Source organism: Poecilia reticulata, linkage group LG11, assembly GCF_000633615.1.
Source record: "Poecilia reticulata strain Guanapo linkage group LG11, Guppy_female_1.0+MT, whole genome shotgun sequence".
Classification (NCBI taxonomy): domain Eukaryota; kingdom Metazoa; phylum Chordata; class Actinopteri; order Cyprinodontiformes; family Poeciliidae; genus Poecilia; species Poecilia reticulata.
The window spans coordinates 1,678,318-1,697,840 of NC_024341.1; the positions used below are offsets into that span (position 1 = coordinate 1,678,318).

Genomic DNA, 19,523 nt, shown 5'->3' on the forward strand with positions numbered 1-19,523 from the left:
TCTGACATTAGTCAGATTTGCGAAATAGTTGCAAGTCTGAGCAAAATTTTTGAATGTTGAGTGAATTTGCATTAATAGTTGAGATTGCAACATCGCAACTTTATGGAAGGACTGATTAAACAAACAGTAAAAACCAGACAAAGAAAATACAAAACAGCCCTCTCAAATATATTTGCATTTATTAAAAGACAAAAGCCTCCCAAAAAACCTGGACCTATGTTAGAAAAGTAATCAGCCCCATGTTAAATTCAGAATTTTTGAGATATGACCACATTTTATGTGGTTTAGTTTCATTAGGTACACTAAATAGAACTTACCTAAGGACATGAAGTAGGCTGAAAGAGTTCAACACATCATCTAAAGAAATCCAAGAACAAGCAAGGAACAGAGTATAGATATTTTATTTCACAAACTATATGATGTGAAATGAAATACAAAGAGCTGAGAAATTGTGTTTATTGATTTAAAATAATCTGAACATTGTAAAAGCAGCTGGTCTAAGTGCGGTACTGAACTTCCTGTTATCCAAGGGTGGTTGAAGAGAAACATCAAACCCCTGCTGCACAGTGTGTGTGTGTGTGTGAGCAGGTGGGTGAAGGCAGAGAAAGCCCTCCAGGCCTCTTAAAAGTGATTTCTCATGGTGATTTGAAGCTTTGGATTAAGGTCAAGATTTCACCTGTCAAAGTTCTTCTGATTCTGTCAGCTTCCAGTTGGTGTGTTTGGAAGCAAACTTGCTCATGTGTCGTTATGTGTGTTAATAATGCTTGTTCCAGTTTTAAATGCACCATCTGCTGTATAAGCTTTCCACAACACATGCTCTGGGTATCTGTTACTACTGAATAAATGTCTGTGATAGCATCTATATGCTAAGATTTCATGCTGTAAATACTTTAAGGGGACTCTTTTCATTGTTTGTTTGCAAATACATCTCTTTAGTTGTTTTCCAATACATTACAGGAAAATAATTAGACTGACGAGCCGTGATTTCTGACCAATTGATGATAAAAGCTTTTGTAATTCAGATGTAAAAGTATTAACACACCTTAAAGTTTTTATTATGATTTTGTATTGTTGGAGGTACAAACTGCAGCATATCTTACTGAGATTATACTATACACCAACACAAAGTACTGTATATTTGTTAAGAGGACGAATAGCAATAAATTGCTTTAAAATTGTTTAGCAAATACAAAAGTGTGACTCTGAATTTAAGAATAGTCCTGAAACATGTTTATTTGCTGAAGCCTTTTGTACATCCTGAGAGGCTGGCACTATTTTTAACTATTTTAGTAGTTTATTTTAACTTATCTATGTTTAGCTTGTCCATTTTTTTATTGTGTATATGTACATCCCTTTGTAGACTTTCAGTTATTTTATAGTGCTTTAAAAATTGAAGTGGTATGGTATGGTATGGTATGGTATGGTATGGTATGGTATGGTATGGTAGAACAAACATATCAACTGTCAAACATGGCTTTGGATGAGTGTTGAGTGATGATTAGGATTTCTGGTCCTGTGGTCTGGCAACTATAGTCTATAGTCTGTTTGTATTCTATTGAGGCCTTTTGTTTGATAGCTAAAGCTTGACCCAAACTGAATCATGAAATAGCTCAATCATTCCAACTGCCACTAAGAATATATTACGGTAGAATGAATGGCTGCAAATTGAAAGTCTAAACCTTAAGAAAGAGATGGATGCATGCTGTTGCAGCGTAGATGCTACAGTATAGCATCTTCTGTACACTGGCTCAGTATGCTGTTTTATCTGTTTCCATTGTTAAAACAACACGATCCACCATTCCTGGACCAACTTCAGTTGTAGATCCATAGGACAATGACACAATCAGGGTGGTGGTATTACACAACAGAGTTCATTCACTGAGGGACAGAAAGACGTCACTGCTTGCAACAAGCATGAGACATACTGGTGTGTCATGTTAGTTGTCGCTCTAGTATGAGGCTACTCTAGGGTTTAGCCCCGCCTGCCCAGTGAGAGTTCAATAGGCAGTTGATACATCAGACCATGAAATAGCATACCAAACCACACCGACCTGTGCCGTACTGCTCAGTGAAAATGAAGTAGTAGCTTCTTTTTTAAATGCTAACAATGTGAAATTCCATGATTTGTGAAGAAAGAAATTATGTTCTAAATTTAAACCTTTTAATCTAAAAGAGGATATACTTTTTATCAAGAACCTTCAAAGGTCTGCCAAGCTTTAGTATTCCTTTCTCTAAGATCAAGAGTTCTGTTCTAAACTAAAGACCAAAAGACTGGATGCAAGGTCTCATTTTGGGGGAGTGAGACGAATCCTGAGGAAAACCCTCCACCCAAATATCTGTGCTTCCTGAAAGTTGGACCACTGTCAAGCATTCGAAAAAGTTGGAGTGTGGAACTGGAACCAAACATGCCATGGAAGGGATTGAAGTACATCAGGACGGAAGAAAAGGGCCACATTATGAAGCTATCTTAGTGAATGCTAAGATCGCAGCGAATAAAGCTTCAGTTAAGTCAAGAATGCCTTCATTGTGCAGCCAGGACGTTATAGAGGCTGTCAGTCCCTACACATAAAACTTTGGGCAGAGACAGAGAGGAAGGATTCTAATAACATGTTGGAGCTTATTGGTTTCAACACATCTTCTTCCATTGTGGTTTCATGGTTTCAATCTGTGACCACATGTGCTGTGGCATAGTCCTCGCCCGTTCATTTTCACTTCCATGTTGTTGAGGTTCTTGAGTAAGTCATAAATTTAAAAAGGATGCTTGTTTTGTCTCAGCTTGGACAACATTTTAAAACCTGGAATGCTTTGATCACAGTTTGGAATTATGACGACACAAAAGAGAGAAATAGGTTATAATTATTCTAATACTCGATTAAAGTAACAAGGATAATATTTAATTATGTTTTTCTAATGACGGTGGTAATGATGGTGGGGGTTAGAGGTAGATATCTCTACTTCTACCTTACATTCTGAAATGTGTCTGCAGCCACTCAGAATGCAAGTAAACACCATGAAGACGAAGCTTGTTTAAAAAGAGAAAATTCCACAGCATAGAGTTGTGGATGGGTGTAGACAGGCCTGCAATGTATATTTACTGCATGTAATTAAAAGTATTTTGAGTTTAATAGATTTTAATCACTACTTTGAATTTTAAAGGCACAACTGTTGTTTTTACATTAAAATCTCATAATATTCAAAATAGGGGTGAGTGATATTGCCAGAAACATATTCATGTTTAAAAAGATAAACATGAATCTTTTTTTTAAAAAACATATTCATGTTTAAAAAGACATCCATTTTCTTACACCCTTGTCCCTCAGTGGGGTCTATCTCCAGCTAGCGTTCCGGGCGAGGGGCGGGGTCACCCTGGACAGGTTGCCAGTCTGTCGCAGGGCAACACAGAGACACACAGGACAAACAACCATGCACACACACACTCACACCTAGGAGCAATTTGGAGAGGCCAATTAACCTGACAGTCATGTTTTTTGGACCGTCTACCAACTGTGCCACTGTGCAGCCCCATAACAATATCATAGATGATATTCCACTTTTTTTTTTTTTCCTTTGGGGAAAGTATTTTTTTCTGCTTTTCCTCATAAACAGTCACTATTCCTAAAGGAATATCTGATTCGGGACACGGAACCATAAGCACCTTCAACTTAAACTTCCACTGACTCATTTAGAGTTAGCAGACGTCACTAGCCGTAGCTAACGAGCATCCTCTCTTTGGTTCTGAGTTGTAGTAGCGTAGTAAAAACCAGCTCCTTGACTTCCGGGAGTGTCTCCAAGATGGCAGGGTAAGTCTGTAATCTGTCCTGATCAGCGACAAGGCAAACTCCACTAAACTCGATTAAGAGATTCAGCTCTTCTTCAAAATGATACAGTATGCGTGGAGTTAGATCGAAAAAGACACTGGGGGGTGCAAAAAGTCACGGTCAAGCAAGAACTGATCTAAGAAACGTTGGAAAAAACGCTAGCATGATGCAGGCCTCGGACCCTAGCGAGGAGAGCGAGCTAACGACTGCTAAGGCTATCCAGAATCTATGCAACACTATCAAAGAAATGCAAAATGACATCATCGCTATGAAAAATGACATCAAGCAAGACCTGAACAGCTCTAAGAGTGAAATGAACAAGAAACTGAAAGAGGTCAGATCGGACATTCGTAACCAAGCTGCTATGCTAACGGCAGCGGAACAACGGGTGAACGGGGTGGAGACTGTTAACATGGACTTGAGAGATTCATTGTCTTACTGCCTCAAACAGCAGAAAACTCTCCTGGACAAAGTCTCCGATTTAGAAGGAAGATCCCGACGCAACAACATCCATATTTACGGCATTAAAGAAGCTGAAGGTAACGCCATGCACACGTTCATTGCAAACTTTCTGAAAGAACAGCTCTCAATCAGCCAAGATTTGCAGATTCAACGAGCACATCGTTCGCTGGGACCTAAACCTCGAGATGCATCAATTTCAAGATCCATACTCGTCAACTTTCACAGATACGACATAAAAGAGAAAATCCTTAAAGCAGCGTGGGGGAAAAATTTTTTCTATGATGGCAAATTGATCATTTGCGCACTATCTACCGACTGAGATAAACAATAAGCTTAAAGAATACAAAAACATCAATAAGATTCTCAAAGAGGGGAAAATACGTTTTCAAACACCTTACCCGGCTAAGATGAGGATTCACTGGGATGACGGACCACGTCTGTACGCAAGTGCATCAGAAGCAGCGGACGAGATGAGGAAAAGGGGATACCAGGTGGACACGCCGCGATCAACCACTGCAGACGAAGAACCAGCGACCAACCAGGACGTGCACTGGAATAAAGCGGCCAGCTCACACTCCAAACGTGTGCGAGAGAAGCTCCGAGAATTTCAACGAGAGCAACTATAAAAAGCTTTCCTGATGCAGATCCTCAATTCTTATGTAAGTAATAACAGCACATTATGGAGGATCTGAACCCCACGCGTAATTATTTCTTGTATTAACACCCGAGCTGCCCCCCACCCCTCTCACATGTAATAAGATTAACCTGATCAGGACTAATGGAGAAATGACTGTTAAGCTCAAAGGTGAAGGAACTCTGTATTTGGCAGAGAAGGAGCCCCTAATTAGAGTAGGGCTGTTCCTCCTACAATGTAAAGGAAAAGGTTGTAGGATGTGGGGGCACAGTGAAGCCCTGAGGATGGAAGTCATCCTGTGTGTCTTATTTTCTTTACATTTTTGTTTTTTGTGTTCAAACTGTCGACATGTACAGACTCGCATACAGGTATGATTAATGGTAATATCAGAGCAGCTTCATGGAATGTTAATGGTCTCAACAACCCTGTTAAGAGGAGTAAAGTCTAAGATAAAAAGGGAGAAAATTCAGATCCTACTTCTTCAAGAAACTCATTTGTCCCCAATAGAGCATGAGAAACAAAAAAATTTGGATTCAGGAAGGTTTTTTATAGTTCATTCAAAACGGCTCATAAGAGAGGAGTCGCAGTGCTAATACATATCTCTTTGCATTTTGAACTTATAAAGCAAATACGAGATGGTGAAGGCAGGTATATGCTGATTCAAGGTAAAATTTAGGGAAATTTGGTTACCCTTCTCTCTATCTATATGCCCCCAAATTATAACCTTCGTTTTTTGAAAAAGTGTTAAAAGTTATTTCATCAGAGTCACAAGGTATTTTAATTTGTGCAGGTGACTTTAATACAGTTCTGAATAAAAAATTACACATCTAATAACAAAAGAATAAGCACACCACAAAGTAAATTACTAAAGAGAGGAATGGAGGATATTGGCTTACTGGACGCTTGGCAGGCGATGCACCCAACAGAAAAAGATTTTACCTATTTCTCTCCCCGACATGCAGTATTTTCAAGAATAGACCTTTTCTTGGTTTTTGAGAATGATCGACATAGACTTAAAAGATGTGAAATTGGTTCCAGAAACTTGTCAGACCACTCGCCAGTATACTTAACACTTAACCTGGATACGAGACCAAAAAAAAACATATGGAGGCTAAATACAAGCTTGTTAAATAACGAACACGTCATAAAAGACATAAAAACAGAAATAAAAAACTTTCTAGAACTGAATGACAACGGGGAAGTCAATCCTAATATTTTATGGGACACATTGAAGGCAGTTATAAGAGAAAAATTTATATCACTAAGTACTGCGATTAAGAAAGAGAAGGAAAGAGAACTAAATGAGCTGGAGACTAAATTAAAAGATGTGGAGAACTTGCAAAACACAAGTCAACTCGATTATACCAAAGCACAAATCCAGGAGATAAGGAGAAAAATTTTGGATATACATAAAAAAGAGGAAGAAAAAATATATAAATTCCTAAAACAATCATTTTATGAAGCTGGGCCAAAGGCAACAAAACTACTTGCAAGAAGAATTCATAAAAAACAAATCATGCAGTCAATTTGTTCCATAACTGACCCTCAGACAGGAATAGTAGAAAACAGTTTGGAAGGCATTGACAACGCTTTTCAAACATATTATAAAGCATTATATGCGCAACAAGAACAAAGCAAAATAGAAGATGTTAAAACATTTCTCAATTCATTAGACTTACCAACAATTGGAGAATGTCAGAATAAAAACTTAACTGAGCATATTACTGGAAAAGAGCTGAAATTGGCGTTAAAAAAGTTAAAAAATAATAAAACACCCGGTACAGAGGGTCTTCCAGGGGAATGGTATGTATTTGAACAAGAACTGTCCCCTGTATTATTAAAGTCTTTAAATTGGACTTTAGAGAAAATGACAACACCGCCATCATGGTCTGAAGCAATTATAACGGTATTACCAAAAGAAGGAAAAAACAAAATATTATGCAGCTCATATAGACCTATATCAATCTTTAACCAAGATTATAAGCTATATGCATCTATCCTGTCCAATAGGTTGAACGCGTTTGTCTCAGATCTGATTGATGGGGACCAAACCGGGTTTGTCTCTGATCGGCTAACTCAAGATAATATAAGATGCTCACTGCATATAACCCAGAATATACAGACAAACAATCACACAGCACTTATGGTGAGCCTGGATGCAGAAAAGGCTTTTGACCGTGTCAATTGACAGTATTTATTCTTAGTTTTGGAACGATTTGGATTTTCACATACTGCTATCAATAGTATTAAAACATTATATGCGTCACCCACAGCTAGGGTCAAGATAAATGGCCGCTTGACAGACAGAATAAAGCTGGAGAGATCCACTCGACAAGGCTGCCCGCTCTCCCCAACTCTTTTTGCACTTTACATAGAGCCTCTTGCCCAGGCAATTAGAGAGAGCAGTGGTATCCATGGTATAGTAATAATTTCAAGAGAACACAAAATAGCACTATATGCTGATAATATCCTTCTATATCTCTCGAGTCTGGAGCAATCCATCCAGGCCGTTTTAAAGTTACTAGACACATTTGGCACCTACTCAGGATACAGACTAAATATGGAAAAGGGAACTTCTTTAGATTCTTTAGATATTTGCAATTTAGACGATATGTTTTTGTACATATACTGAAAGCCTGTATCTCAGAGTCTAACGAGATAATTTAATTGGTTTCACAAGCTTACTCCAAGCCTGGTAAAATCAGGGATTGTTGAGATCCAAAGGAAAGTCAACAGACTATGTTAGGAAAAGATGGGAGAAAGAGTTGAATGCTGAAATGTCACAAGATCAGTGGGACAATATGTGTGAATCCGCTGCTACAACCTCCTCCTCAAACTATTGGCGTGAATTCAGTTGGAAAAATTTGTTAAGTTTTTTCAGAACACCAAAGCAGCAGCCTTATAGAAACCCCAATGCATCTAAATGCTGGAGGGGATGTGGGGACACAGAGGCAAATCACTCCCATATTTTCTGGTCCTGCATTAAGATAAAGACTTATTGGAAGGATGTTTTGGGGAAGATTGAGTCAATTTTGGGTCTTTAATTTCAACAACCCATCATGTTACTGCTACTCGGAGCTGCTCCTGAGGGTCTGAACGTGAATGACAAATATCTATTAAAAATCTTCAGTGCTACAGCCAAAAAACTGATTACTTGGAAATGGCTTCTGTCTGTCCCACCAATGGACTGGCAGGAACTGGTGGAAGAGACCCACAAATTGGAAAAGTTAACGTTCATGCTGAGACTGCAACCGGACCTTTACAAAAAGAGATGTACTGGATTTCTAGAGAACAATAACTGAATCAGGGCTTTCTTTCCTTGTCATTTTAAATGCTGCTCAAAAAATGGAAAGTTAATCTGTATGCTGTTTCAACCTGTAACTGTTCATCTTAGTCAGAATGTAAATAATTCCTTTTGTTGACAGTCTGATTTAGTTCTGTGTATTGTTTGTGATTGATAAAAAAACAAAACAATCAATAAACATAAAGTAAAAAAATAAAAATTAAATTCAAAAAACAGCTACTTGTAGTGCACTTTGCTTCATCCGGAGGGTCTGGGCTCTCAGATGTTGAGAAATATTTCTATCTGGAGGCTTGGACTTTGTTGAAGTTGTAAATTCATTCATTCACAACTTCTCTTTCTGTTTGCTGATTGGTCCTGTTAAAAATTGGCTGGAGACAATCAGAGTCAGGGGGAGAAAGCATACACAGTGCTGGATTTTTTTTTTTTTGATGGAATTGCAGAGGGAGACAATGGTCAGGCTAGAGTAGTAGTGGTATCATTACATCTCCAGTCAACCAAGTGCTGACAAAACAGTCAGAAAGTATTTATCCTAATTCATATATCTTGCTATACAGTTCAGACTGGAAACCAGCTGCCAGATTCTTTGTTTCACAGTGGTTGGCAAACAGCTACAAGGAAGACTTACCACATAGCTCCTTTTCAGCAGTAATGCTTTCAGCCATATTTGCTTTCCTCTTTACAATTTCAATATCGCTGTGTGGGTGAATGGATTACATATTTACACCATCAATATAACAATAAAATTAACTTTCTTTAGAAAGATTTTTTTTTTTTTACCGATATCGTGAATTAGGGGCTGTACAGTGGCGCAGTTGGTAGAGCTGTTGCCTTGCAGCAAGAAGGTTCTGGGTTCGATTCCCGGCCCCGGTCTTTCTGCATGGAGTTTGCATGTTCTCCCTGTGCATGCGTGGGTTTTCTCCGGGTACTCCGGTTTCCTCCCACAGTCCAAAAAACATGACTGTCCAGTTAATTGGCCTCTCCAAATTGTCCCTAGGTGTGAGAGTGTGTGTGCATGGTTGTTTGTCCTGTGTGTCTCTGTGTTGCCCTGCGACAGACTGGTGACCTGTCCAGGGTGACCCCACCTCTCGCCCGGAACGTTAGCTGGAGATAGACACCAGCAACCCTCCCGACCCCACTGAGGGACAAGGGTGCAAGAAAATGGATGGATGGATGGATATCGTAAATTATATGATATGGCCCAGACTTAGTACAAAGTAGTTTATACAGGTAACAAACAGATAACCAATAAAAAAAATTAATATTCCATGTTATAGGACCAGCACATCACTTCTGAAGGTCATTTTGATGTAAATAACTTCCTTCTAATGAATACTTGATTGCCACCAAAAGTTGGGAAACAAAATATTGAGTTACATGTATCATCATCTTTGTCTAGGCTTGATTCGTTAGTTTGTTTGTTTTTTAAATAATTCTTTTGGGCCACATTCAAAACCAGTGTCTGATTTTTATTGGTTAATTTTCAGTAAATATTTGTCTATTATTACTTTTATCAGTTTCAAGTAATTTCAGTGGCCATTGTGAGTTTGATAGACAGACTAACAGACAGGTTGAATTTTATGGGAATTAAAATAGTCTTTGATATACTTTTTTCTAAGATACAAACAAGCTAATTGCTGTACCCCGAAGGGGGGAGATATAAGTAAGACATGTTAGATTCTGAGTAATGTTAAGATGGTTTTCACTGTGTGCCTTAATCCTTATCAGAGAATATTTGTTTTTCAAACTATTAAATTTGGCAGTAATAATAACATAAGTGTTTGTAGGGGGAATTTCAAGTATTCGTGGTTTTCAGTTTTTTGCAGATGGTTGTGGTCCTTGACCCCCCTAATACCGGCGTTCCACTCTGTTTTCTAGCCTTCCTGCCAAAAGCTGCAAATAACTGTATAAGTTAGAAGGGCATCCCTGTGTGTGTGTGAATGACAGTTAAGCTGCTGCAAATCTGGGTTGAACTGTCATTTTTGAATGACAGTTCAACCCAGAACTGAGATATTCATTGAGATGAATATCTCATCTCAATGATGAGATATTCTGTATGTTTTATTAGCAGTAAGTGTGGCGTTACTAAAACAGTCGAGAATTTTACCGAGAGATGCCCGAGAGATTTCTGAATGGATGATCCATTATCTGTATTCAATGTCTTATGGAACCCATATCCCGGGCCCCATAAGGAGCAGTTGACCCTCACAGTATAGCATTTGTTAGGAAAATGGTCTATGCACTGTATCAAATACAAGGCCACACATCCACACACACTCATACCTCAGGGTGATTTAGAAAGGCCAGTGAACCAAACAGTCACATAAACTTCATGCAGAAAGACCTCAGACTACCAACTGCACAACAATAAAATTTTTCTTCTTGTTAAATATAGTATTTCTAAAAATCATCAGTACTTTCTGTCAGTTTTGTAAATATATTTGCTATGAATCAACATAAGTCCTTCAGTTCTTGCACTGGTTTTCTTCTGTTGCCACAGTGTTCAGTTCACTGACTTTCTTTTTTACCACATTTCACTTGGACTTTATCCTTGGTACTTATGCAGATGTCTGGTATCATTTCGGCTGAACTTTGCTTGCTCTGTCAGTGAGGTAGACGTCTGTGTCTAAATTTAGCAAACTAAAGAAAAATACTTTTTTAATCTTCAATTCCACCACTTAGCTGAGATCTTCTCCCATTTAGATTTTGGTATTTTCCCTGCACAGCTTTCGGAAAAATGGCTGCAGGTCAACTCATAGGAATGATGGCTTGCTAACACTGTCACAGCCTATGTTTTTCAGTCTATTTCTGTCCCCTTAAGTTAAATGCTCAGGAGCTGTGCAGCTGTTTTTGCCAGATGTGAATTAAGCTGTGACCTCAGCTTGATACTTCACTTAAAGTTGCCTGCCTGAGATTTATTTATTTATTTGTGTATTATGTGGATTAGAGGCCTCTGTAAGTATCATCCAGAATTGCACCAGTTCTGTTGACACTAATTGTAAAAACGTTGATGTGTGGTTCAAAGCTACGCTGTAAATGCAAATATAACATTTAATTGAAGAAAGGAAGTTGATTGAAGTCATTTTTCATCAAATTGCTATTAACACTCAGTTATTTGGAATTTCTGGTTGAAAAGTCTCTCTAATTTGAGCTGGATTAATTCAGAAAAAGTAGGGTTTTTCCTGTGCTGTAAAGTACTTTGACTTAGTACTTCATTCAAGTGCAAATGCTTTACTTTAGGTTTTTTTTTCTTTTCTGGAGCCAATAATTTATCTCATCTGACTCATGGAGAGAGACTAGTCCCAGCATTTCCATGAACAGGAGCTCATTCACATAGACGAACATCAGAAGTCTCCACATATCATTTTATTTTAAGTTATGCTGTTAGCACTATGCTAACTTTAGTTGCCAACAAAGGCAGGACTACCACTGTGTGTTGACCTACGACTATCGACATCACCACAGTCAACTAACTTAATGTTTTTCAGGGGATAGAGAAAGTGAGAAAGGACAAGGACCCATTCAAGAAAATTGGTTTGAACTTGAAAAATGAGTAAGTTTAAGTTGTAGGTATTTAGCAAGGTTAAATTTGTATCAAGCAGTTCACACAGATAAAAAAATAAGTTAACACAAATAAGCTATGTGAACTTAATTTTTTTTTTTTTTTCGTTAATTGTACTAAAGTTATTACTGCTTACTTAAAATGAATTAGGTTTTTTTTACTCACTAATCTTAACCTTATTTTGCTTAAAAAATTTTTGAGGCAATGAGTTTCAATAATTTTTTTGTAAGTAAGGTGAACGAATTAGATTTTACAGTGCAGTGGAGCCGATGATTCTGGGTGGAGGTGAGCCTAGTGTAGAACAGCAAAGCTGGCCAGCAGCCACATCTTTATGGTTCAGCAACATGGGGAATCCACACATGTTTTACACTCGTCTGACATCACCATGTTTACAGGCTCCTATGTTTAAGTGTGTTCAGATGCTGGAAGTCCTGAATAACGGCCCAGTGGGGGGCATTTTGGCTGTCTGCTCTGCCCCTCATACATATAAAGTTCTATAGTTATGGGTTTCCCTAAAATTCTGGCAGAGTTCCATGCAACCAAGGGCTGCAGCGCCGTGATATCTGGGTTTCTGCACACCGACCTGCACAGACGTGTTACCACAGGGTTACCACAGAGTGTTGAACACGTCTGAGTGTTGAACACAGACGTGTTCAACACTCTGTGTTGAACGTCTGTTGAACACAGACGTGTTCAACACTCTGTGGTAACCCAGATCAGTGGAGCCTGTTAGGATACATGATAAAGAGTTCTGTGGTTAAAAATTTCATTGCACTTACTTGTTCTTCAATTGTTTGTTTCTGTTTACATATTTCTTCCACTGCCTGGGATACTGCCTCACACACCGCCTCACACATCGTCTCACACTCCAAACATTTCGTTCAACAGTCTTTTTTTTTCCTTTGCCATGGTTCTTGAGGCCTGACAACCTTTTCATCACAAACGCCTGCTGTGCTATAAAAAAGTATTTGCATCTTTACAGAATTATCTTTTTTTTTTTTCTCACACTTTAATTTTACAGATTGTCTGAAGGGAACTGTCCAAACCAAGCCTTTGAATAACTCCCTGATCCTAATAACTGGTTGTCCCACCTTTGGAGGATACAGCTGCCATTAAATGTTTCTGATAATTGCTAATGAGACTTTTAGCAGTCCCTCCAGGAGGTTGTAATTTTTTAAATGATTGTTGCAGCCCAATATTACTTGATTTTGTGGTACCTTTTTCAAAATGTCGCGGTCACATGTTTTTATGTTTTATTTTTGCAATGACGTGGTCTTACAGACAAGTTGAAAAAGTTGCTCATAATTTTCCCAAGAAAGTCAGAATTTTAGTCAAGTTAATATTTAAGTGCAAATTACATTTTTCAAGCACCTTCTTGAAATAGCACCTTAATACAAATCAAATCATGTCCTGAGGAGAGGTCAAAGTGCAATTGAAGAATCCCATATTGTTAACATGAGCTGTTTACACAGTAGGAGCAAATCATACAAAATATCTCTAAATGTTTTTTTGAAGAAAAAACAAGATGACTGTTATTATTTAGTATCACACGATTCATCTTTCAGGTTCAGCTTTCAAGAGACATTGTGAAACAGGAAGTTAAATTAGAAGGGGCAACAGGATTGGTCAATATTCAGCCGATTTGCATTGATTGGTCAGAAAAGAAGGAAGTATAGAAAATGTTAAGGTGATTGCTCAGATTTGCACTGAAAACTGGTAGTCTGTGCAAAATGTGCGAATTTTAAGTGAATTTGCATGAATAGTTGCAATCACAGCTTCCTGGACCTGTTTTATGTCACTGTAATGGAATTTGGACTCACTCTTCTTTGCAAAATTGTTTTTATTGAAACACACTGGAGAGTCTTTCTGCATGAAAGGCCACTTAATGCCATGCTACACCATCTCTAGTGAAATAGAGTTAGAGCTTTGATAGGCAGCAGAAGCCATTCAAAGGTCGACATGCTGCTGGGCTTTAGATCGTTGTCCTGCTGCATAACCCAAGTGAGATAGAGCTTCAGGTCACAAAATGATAGCTGGACAATGTCCTTCCAACTTTTTTTTTAGCTGCTGTAAATCCATCCTAAACAACCTGACCCTATAAAAGTCATCTTTGACAGCTTGTGTTAACAAGCAAGGAGTCCTGAGAGTGAAACTTACCTAGATGGGACTTCACAAAAGCAGTACATTTTAGCAAGGGACGGCACTTGAAGTAAAACAAACATCTTTTTCAAGCTTTTGCGCTAAACTTACAGTGTCTCTATGGAAAACGGAGGCCAAAACCACAAGATCTGGCTGCATTTCAGTAATTAGTTTAACTGTCAGTTTTACAATTTTTGCAAAAATCCCCAGTTTATTAAGTGCAGAATCAATATTTCTGGACTAGTAGATATAAATAATAGCTGTAATGTAGGTGTGATAACATGCTCTGCTGTAACACCAAAACTCAGCAAATGACAAACCAGATGAGGAAGCAGATGTTGAGGATTAGGAAGACTCAGATCCTTCAGATTCAAAATTATACAAAATATTGTAATTAGCAACAAATTTATTTTTCCAGAGAAACACTTCACTCGTCCTCCAGTATTTTCCCATTGCTATTTTCTTCTTTCTCTCTTCCTGTTTGCTGTCCCCTTAAAGTCCCTCCAGATTTCCTGAGTTGTCCTCTGTTACCCAGAATTCATTGGATGGATGCATACTTTCAGAGGGAGTAAGGATGACTCCTTCAGCTGCTGTCCTTAAATGTTAACAGAAGTGGAGAGGGTTGAATGTTCCTGAAAATGCACTGCTGACCTCATCCCGATATCAGAGAAGCAGACAGATGGTGCAGCCGTCAGGTGTGTTCATACCAGTTGTCACTTCAGGAGTTATAGAAAGGTCATGAGCAAGATCAGTTTGGCTTGGATCAGACTCCATGGTCTCCTAGGTGGAGGTGCTGGTTGTCCTGGACATGGTGGACCTGGTGGTTTTTCCAACCTTTCACTTGTACTGATGGACATACACAGTTTTTATAATGGAAGCATCACCAACCCACTCTTATTTTTTTTACATGTTTGTGCATTAATCATTATTACCTTAGGTTGCATGATTTAGTAAGACAAGAATAATGTTATGTATGGATGGATGTATGGATGGATGGATGGATGGATGGATGGATGGATGGATGGATGGATGGATGGATGGATGGATGGATGGATGGATGGATGGATGGATGATATCGCAATGATTAAATACAATTTTCTTAGAGGGGCACTATTATGTAAAATCTATATTTTTAGCTTTGCATCACTTTATAATGTTTCCTCATCAAAAACACACCTGGAGTGTTTCATTTATGTTTTCATGCATGTTCCCAATCCGTTAATCTCCATGGCAACCATTCAGTCCAAAACGTATGGTCCATCCTGAGTCATAAACTTTGATAAGTGGATGGTCGATATTTCAAAAGTTGTGTGATTTGTTACTTAAAGGGGCAGTATTATATGCTTTTCAGGTACATGGTACCATTTTGTAGCACAATGAAGTAACACAAGTAGCACTATAATATACTATAATATACCAAATATGTCTTAAGAGAAATTTTACTTTGTAATTTAACACCTTAAAAATGGGTCTCTGTCTTTTTAAAACCTCCTGCACTTTCTGAAACTCCCCCTTCAGGAAGGCATCGCTCCTTCATTAAACCTTTAACAACCTTTTTACCAGCATTTCACTGAGAAGTAGCTCCTATAATGAGCTCAGCAGATACACAGTTCCACCAGGTGTTGCTAATTGCTGTTGGCCAGTCTGAAGGAACTCAGTGAGGGAATCACAGGGGAGGACTACTTTGTGAAGCAGAAGCTCAGAAACTAGAGCTCTGAGGAGAAGCTGAGACTCAAAGGCAGCGATCAGTTCATCCACATGTTTGCACAGCTGACTGGTTGCCACGGAGATTACAGAATTTCTCAAACATGAACGAAGAACTCCATGTTTTTGATGAGAGAATAACATTATGACGTGGTAAAACTCAGAAAAAGTTCCGAAAAGATCAGAAAAGTTGAGTTGACTTAATTCTATCCCTTTAACTTTAGAGAGGGCTGCTGGAAATAACTACAGAGCTAAACTTAAACTGTCAGCCGTCTGAAATAATCAAATTTTGGCTCCTTGTGATTTTTTTTCAGAGGAATTATTTGCCTTTTGAAAGTCTTTTGTTACTGGCTATAATCTCATGCCAGATTTAAAGTAATCAAATATCTTTGTTGGGGTTTTTATATGTAAAGGGGAATGTAACAATCTAGAGAGCATAAAATATTTTGCCTGAACTTTCCAGATGGCTTTCATTTTACTAGTAGAGAGATGTTGTAACACTATCCAGAATATGAACTGTGGTAAAAAGTAATGGTGGGATTGGACGATAAGCACATTGTTCAGATCAGAAGGAAACATCAAGTGGGGCGTTCACAAACAGGGATTACAGGAACAAGGACGCTTTGCATCCATGAAGTTTTCCCACACACCAGTTGAAACACAGAGAAGTGGTGGGTAGGAGCCCTGCCCCAACCACACAAAGACATTTTCTAATGATTGTAGCTCAGCCAAGCTGCAGCTGTCTGCTTGTCTTCTTTACTTCATCTTCAAGCCCAGACACAAAGTGTGAATGTCATTTTGAATTTATATTGGTCTATTCAGAGGTTTAGCTCACTGTTTGAGAGATGGGGAAGATGAGGAACCTGCGTCACTCTGTTAAATATAACTCAAATCACCATGGAAACTGAAAGTATCATGGGGTGTCTTGTTGCATTTTTCTATCTTAGTATGTGTCCTTGGAGTAAGACATTCAAGGAAAGAGTAGTAGGTGAGCAAACAGGCAAATTCCAGTTGTATCCATGTCTCAAATGTATATAACATGTTTTTCAGGGAAAAGTTATTAAAACTTTTTTTTTCAAATAAAAGTGGATTAATGTGCCTCAAACCATAATTCCTCACAGACAGAATACAGAGGGGAAATCTTTGAGCAGCTACTGCATTTTATTGCAAGTGTTTCCCATCCATCCTGTCCTGTGACCAAACAAATTAAAACCAAACATAAATATTCTCTCTTCTGATTTTAAAACACTCCAGAAGCTTCTGCTTCTTTTCACTCATTTTTATCACTGTTCTGTTGACATACATTGGTTGTTAATAGGCAAGAGTCAGTTACTGGTATCAAAAGATTTTGAGAAGTTTTTGTTTGAAAATACAAAATAAAAACCCTCCATCGAACCAGTCCTGTCGTTTAAAGTCCTTCTAATGAGAAGCCAGGGTCCGTTTCAGCTTGAGTTGTTCTAAACTGAGTAAGTCCGAATGGTTGTTAGCTTCTCCCACTCCAGTCATTTACTTACATTTCAACAAGCCTGTGATGTTCTGACTTCTCTCTACTGCAGGTGGTAACCCAGGGTAACTTGGCAGAATCCAACTTTAGTAACTCCAAACTCACCCTTTAAAGCTACAGGACGTAACTTATAAAAAACAGTTGTTTACATATTTGTTGAAACTATCACCATGTAGTGACAGATAATCTGTGAAAATGTGGAGCTCCTCTGCCTTCTTCTAGTGCTAACTACCATGTTTCCCCGAAAGTAAGACAGTGTCTTACTTTCTTTTTATCCCCAAAAGCCCCACAATGTCTTACTTTCGGGGTATGTCTTATATTGGAAAAAAATTGTCGAATTTTTTATTTTAACCATAAAATTAACATTTATTAACAACCTGAACAGTATTGTATTACCGTATTTTAAGCAGGAGGCGGCAGTGACAAGTGCAGGGGACGGCGCGGTGACGTATGGAGAGGGGGAMGGTGCGGACGTGGGCAGGAGGCGGCACGCAGCTAGATGAGAGGGAGGCGGCAATACCCCCGTGTTTCCCCGAAAGTAAGACATATGTCGTACTTTCGACATATGTCGTAAGACATATGTCTTACTTTCGGGGTTCGGCTTATATTAGCCGACCCCCCTGAAACCCCCGATCCGTCTTACAATCGGGGTTGTCTTACTATCGGGGAAACACGGTAGAAACAACTAACCAGAGCCAAGAGGACAGACTTATTGCTTAAGTCACCCTCAGTGTGGCAATGCTCATCCTTGCTCTCTAGAGAGCTGGAGCTAGCACAGCCTGTTGTAATGCTTCTAGATAACTGATATAAGAGAGACAAGAAATTCCTTGTGGTCTTACCACAGTGTTGGTAGTATTATCACTACCGCCAGATGACGAGCAGCTGATCTGAAGTTAACATTAAAGCTTATATCAGAACTGGTGTCTGACAGCATCCTGTCGTGCAGTAGTAAACTGTCCTCACAGTCTTATTCCTTCACACTGACATACTGCAATTACATTTAAGCACCAGTTTAGGCAGGTATAATACGATTATTCACAGTTGCTGTAATTCCATTATAAATGCACGCAAATTTTCGTAATATTCTGCTAATGTTGAAGAAACAGTTTTGTAATTGTGGTGTTTCCATTAAATACTGTAAGAGATTAAATTAAAGTTGCATACAATGTATGTACACAGTTGCATCAAATATATTCATAATTGATGATGGCGCTATTGTTCATCATTTATCAGCCAATGAGAGGAGACTTCGACATCTTATTTGGGGGTTGGATCAACAAGCCTCTTATAGTTGGGACTGGCTACGTTTTTTACAGGATTTGATTTTACAGGATTCAACAATTTTGAATCACACACAACATTTTATGAACTGTGATGCTGTGAGAACTCTGGTGGAGATTGTCCAAAAAAACTAAAGCAAACCATCATCCTAATGCTACTTCCTGTCACCGTTTCCATCAGTCGTGAAGTCCGGCTTCATGTGACTCATGTGATGTGAAAAAAAGTGTTTCCATTGCAGTTTTGTGAATTACATCTATTTCGATACTGCTGACAAACCACTTCATCCTAGTGCAAAATCTACAAATCACATGTGAATAAGCTTGTTGAGCTTATTCTCGTGTTTTTTGAAGTTGCCATGTTTCAATTAAACAAATGTATTTTTGTAATTTCAATTTGCACAGTTTTAAAGTTAATGGAAACATAGCTACAGTCATTGGGTATGTGTGTGCAAGTGTGTGTGTGCGTGCATGTGCATGTTTGTGTGTGTTGGGGAGTTCAGTCTCATATCCTGTCAGAGGAATTTAACTCCAGAACCCTCCCAGAGCTATGCTAACAGCTTTGTTCAGGCTTTTATCTTGCTGCAGGACCTGTTGGTTTGCAGTGCTGGACTACAAATGTGATCCTGTTCATACAATGGTCTAACCGGGATTTGTTTATGTGTGTGTTTTCATAGGTGTACCTCTCGGGGAGCTCAGCTGCTCCTCAGCTCAGCTCACACTCAGACCTCAGCCCTTCCTCTGGTAAGATCTACGTTTATGTCAGTTCCACACAGCCAGAGCCCTACACTCTGCAGAATGCCATTACACAGTGTCTGTTTGAACTAGACCTCCCTGCTGTGACCACTTAAACACTCAATCACATGTCTTTGTGTATTCTGGAATTACAACAATGAAAAGTGCAGCTAAGCTAATATTTAATGAGCTATCTTACTTGATAACATATATGCAATAGAAAAAAAAAATCCCAAACTATAAAATAATTATTTTGGACTATATGTGGCTTCTTTAAAATCAAATCAAATCCAATTTTATTTGCATAACACATTTCAGCAGCAAGGCATTTCTAAATGCTTTACATCATAACAAACACAAAAACGCAGAGTCATGCAACATAGAATC

General features: G+C 38.6%; 1 protein-coding gene across 3 annotated transcripts in view; it reads left to right on the plus strand.

Moving 5' to 3' along the window:
* Positions 1–19,523, plus strand: part of thrb (thyroid hormone receptor beta) — a 102,969-nt gene that overhangs the window by 42,628 nt on the left and 40,818 nt on the right. For all 3 annotated transcript variants that reach the window (XM_008421263.2, XM_008421268.2, XM_008421264.2), the window contains exon 2: positions 19,079–19,145. The gene's annotated coding sequence lies outside the window, so the exon portion shown is untranslated. The remainder of the gene's footprint in view (positions 1–19,078; positions 19,146–19,523) is intronic.